The sequence below is a fragment of the Mus pahari genome, chromosome X, assembly GCF_900095145.1.
Source record: "Mus pahari chromosome X, PAHARI_EIJ_v1.1, whole genome shotgun sequence".
NCBI classification, from domain to species: domain Eukaryota; kingdom Metazoa; phylum Chordata; class Mammalia; order Rodentia; family Muridae; genus Mus; species Mus pahari.
Genome location: NC_034613.1, coordinates 120,254,595 through 120,259,457, shown reverse-complemented (window position 1 = coordinate 120,259,457; position 4,863 = coordinate 120,254,595). Strand labels below are relative to the sequence as shown.

The window sequence follows — 4,863 nt, the reverse complement described above, 5'->3', positions numbered from 1 at the left end:
GGGGTATAGGGAACTTTTGGGATAGCATTTGAAATGTAAATAAAGGAAATAATAAAAGTGTAATATGAAAATGAGCCTTGAAATTTCAATGTTAATGACAAGGCTTTTTTTTCTGAAACAGGGCTTTCCACTGCCCTTCTGAGGGGCCTGATGTCCACCTGCTTCAACCCACCATATGCTGAATCTCTAGGCTGGCTAACAGGTTTTCTTGAATTCATAATTTTCCAAAAGTATTTTTTCTTCAGAAATGGATGTTGAATTCTATCAAATAATATGAACAGTATTTTAGGTGCATAAATGTAATTGTTTGGACTGTTGAAATAGTAAATTATGCTGAAACATTTTCAGATGTCAAAGCAGCTTGTATTCTGAAGTCCGTGATGGTCATGAAAGTCCTGCTAGAGTTTCTTTTTATATATTGTAATATTTGATGTGCTGTTGTTTGGAAAAATTCTTACCTATTTGTTCTTCAGAGATTTTGGCCTATAACTTAGGTATTTTTCACTGTATATTTTGGTGATTTGTTTATTTGTTTGTTTTTCTGCCTGGTTTTGATGTTACAGGAATTCTACCCTCATAACCATTGAGAAGTGAACAATCAACAGTGTTCTACCAGGGAAGAAGCTGTGTAGAGATTATATTACTGCTTTTTAGAATGTTTGATACAAATTTCCAGAGATATCACCTAGAATTATTTTTGTACCCATCAACATGATGTGAAGACTAAGTATTGTATGTACTAATTAGATGAGGGTTGGAAGTAAAAACCACCTAATGATGGACATTACAACATTACATCTTTATCTGAAATTTTGTATTTGCTTTATTTAAAAGAATTGCTGAAATTCTGTAAACTTATATTTAAGATATATTTTTCTTATATTTCAAACTTACTTTTCAACTTTACAATTCTTATAATTCTAACTCCCATTTTAAAATATTATGCATTAGGTGTTCATTTTATGAGATCATTTACTCATATCAATTTTGAGAGAATTCATTCTTGCCTTGCTGATTAATGAAAACACTATTGTGAAATCTTAAGTTTCTGTAGGGACATATGTATGCTTCAGAACACTTCTCCGGCCCCACTTGTTATTCTTGCACAGGTTTCCAGTCTCATAATATCAGTGACATTTTAACCTGCATTAGTGTGTATTTGGTAAATACTAAGGTTTTAAATCAGTTACATGAAGTGCTTCTGAATTATTACTTAAATTCTCATTGAAATGATTTATATTTATAAATGGGGTTAATTTACAACACCCAGCTTTCTCACTAACATGTAGGATTTTTAAAATACAATTTAAAAATGTCGAGTTGTTAATAATAGTTTATAGTTTCCTTATATTAGGTACTTTTTTGATTTTGGGAAATGAAGAACATTTTATTACTATCCAAATTTTTTAATTTTAATATTTCCCAATATATCATTTCATTTGTCATGGTACTTTCTTCATTATTTCTCCTGATTAAAATATTCTTTCAAAATTGTCACATCCTGTACCTGCAAAGGACCTCAAGTGAGATCCTGAAAAAAAGTAATGTAAGAGGTAAACAGATTGCTCCCCAAGTTGTCTTTTTTATTCTTTTTTAGTCTAATTAAGCTGTGATATTCAGGCTTAAGCATGTTTTCTATTTCATCATGTATATTATTTTTTAAAACGTATTGCTGGTGTCAATACTGTTTTGAAAATGACACACTAATTTATATTTTATAGTTAAGTCATTGAGTTTCAAAATCTGATATTTGACCCAGCTATGTCTAATCATAGAAGATTTTGGAGACCTTGGTTCAGCACAAACTATACAAATAATTTACCACTGAGCATAAACCACAACCATGTTGGGTAAATTTTTTTATTATAGTCTGTTAGCTAAGTTTTGACAATAGCATATTGATTCAAAACTTTATTGGCACACTCATCCATAAAAGTTACCATTGAGAAAACAACCATTATAGCAAGACTATCTACATCAGCAGTTCTCAAGCTGTGGGTCATGACTTTTTTGTGGGTCACATATAAAATATCCTGCATAGCATATATTTACATTACCATTCAAAACACTAGCAAAATTACAGTTGTGAGTTAGAAACAAAATAATTTGGTGGCTGGGGGTCACCACAACATGAGGAACTGTATTAAAGGGTCACAGGAGAAGTTTGAGCATTAGGAAAGTTGAGAACAACTGATCTAGATTTTTTAAAATAATAATACAAAGCAACTTCTGAGATTTTTCAAGAGCATAATTTATGTCTTTGTGTTTCTAGTGACTCAGTTACTACACTGCATGGGGAATGAATATAAATACTGGACAAATAAAGGATTTGCATAGGAAAAAAATACCCAAATACTAATTCTTCTAGAATGTTAAAAACTATACTTGAAGTAGGACCCAATGACTTTCAAATCTCCTCATTGGGGGATGGAAACAGGAGAATAATGAGTTTACGACCAAGCTAGGCTACATAGAGAGTCCCTGTCAGAAAATAAATCCAAAACCAAAACTAATCAAGCAAAACATTACAAACTCTATCAGGAGTTTACTATTAGAAATATAGAAATCCTAAATTTCCTTCAAAATATCAAGCATATATGCATGGTAAAAAAAAGTTCATGCTTCAAATAGACTCCAGACCATTTCTTCATTAAAAACATGTCTCGAAACAGTAGGTATCTTTCTTAAAAGACTATCAGTAGATTATCATTCAGAATTTTTGATATGTAATTGTTAGTCATGAACTTATAGTTGAGAAAGATAAAGTTTTGGAAACACTACAACTTTGAGTAATTTATGGCCACTCAAAATTATTTAGTCAAAGATATATAGGCAGTAATGAAAGAATTTTCTTAAGTTGTCTCAGACTATTTGGGGAATTTTCACAACAAAACCCATTCTGTCTAAAATTAAGCTGATATATATATATATATATATATATATATATATATATATATATATATATTGATTTAATGAAAATCAATTCGATATGATTTGGGAATATAAATTTAATTTAGACAATTCTCCAAAATATTTATCATGAGAATTCTATTCTTTGCAAATTGAACAGTGAAATAAAATCAACCAACCTAGTTATTTTAAGCCTATTCCTTTTTATATTTAAAGCTATCAAGTTCAAGAAGGTTAAAGTAGTAGAGAAATCAGGATATCAACTGTAAGCAGGGAAAATAAGGCTCTAAAATGATACACATAGTTAATTCACTCAGAGTAGGGACACGTACATTTGAACTATGTTGAGAAGAAAGGCAAAGTACTATAATATAGTTCAAAATTTTAACAAGAAAACTAATTTTTTTGGATCTCAATATATACATATAAATAATGTGATACTAGTTAAAGGATAGTGAATCAGATGAGTGAACAGAAAAGAGCCCATCTGTACATAGTATTTGATGTGATAGAAATGGCCAAATTATCTACTGTTGGGTTTCTATTTTAAATAAGTGATATAAGTACAAAGTATTTGAGATTAATGACACTATAGGTCAGAATGTCTTGATAGTGTCTCTCAGGTACATATTTCTTAGAAAAGACACAAAATTATAATAACAGGTAACATAAATAAAACAATAAAATAAAAACTCTGTATCCAAATATTCTAGAACTACAAATAGGTAACCAACACAGGAATAAAATACTCTCGAGTTTACTCTAAAAAAACCACAAGTATTCAGAGTGTACTAGGAACACCTTCACCTTAAGACACAACACAGTCCATCGATTTAAACTGGCCAATATTTGAATGTCTAAATAATCCACAAGAGCAGATAAAAATCTGGCCATCCTATGTCATCAGAGAAATTAAATTAAATTTGTAATCATGACACTACCATAAATTAAGTAAAATATTAATATTGGGGAGAATCATGATTAACTGAAAATGTTTTATCAGTGTGAATTTTAAAGTGGCAATATATGTTGTTGAAAGATCTAAACAAGTAAACACACTTATGAGCACAATTCTAATCTGCTATATGTATAAGCATACTCAAAGCATATACCCATCAAAAGACTCAGAGATCTCTTCGAACAACATTTCTCATAATACTTAGCAACTTGACACAGCCCAGGGATCCTAACAATGGCATCTTGAAGAATTTACTAGAAATAAGTACTAGTGAGAATAGTTTCCTAAAAACACGTATATTGCATGATTTCACACACAAGGACTTCAGGACAGACTTCATAACGATATTGGTATGGTTGTTGCACACTAATTAGAAACTGGAATAAGGGTGTGTGTGTGTGTGTGTGTGCGCGTGTGTGTGTGTATACCAGGACTTTGAGCATGGCAGGAAAATGCATTTTCAATGAGCTGCATCCAAAGCCCTGGAATATATCATATTACATTGTGTTTGTCAATACATCTGTGGATTTTATATAGAAATAAAACATCTAGGCAGCTTTGGGATTGTATGAGTATTAGGGAGAAGAAATAAAATATTCAGGAGTATTTTGCAGCTTTTTTTGATATTCATCAAAAGGATATTGATGATTATATAAAGAGATATATAGATGGACAGTTATATGACAAAGTATGCATAATAAAACTCTCACCATAGAACATCAGTGATGGGTGTATATAGCAGTCATGGTATTCCTTTTTCTACCTTATATTATATATAACATTTCCATTTCTGGGGCTGAGGAATGAATCCAGGTCCTTTTACATACTAGGCAAGTTTTCTACTGTAGAGCTCCATCTCTAGCTATTACATCTGCAGTATTTTATTTAAAAATCATTTTGGATGAGACAAAATGTCATATATAGGGCCTAAGAAGCAGGCAGATCGCCATTCAATGTATAATTCTTTGTAATGTTTCTGTGTATTTGAAAACTTT

General features: G+C 30.8%; 1 protein-coding gene across 5 annotated transcripts in view; it reads right to left on the bottom strand.

Annotated features, from left to right (window-relative positions):
* Col4a5 (collagen type IV alpha 5 chain) overlaps positions 1-4,863 on the bottom strand; it is a 199,513-nt gene that overhangs the window by 70,128 nt on the left and 124,522 nt on the right. The gene's annotated exons all lie outside the window — the stretch shown is intronic.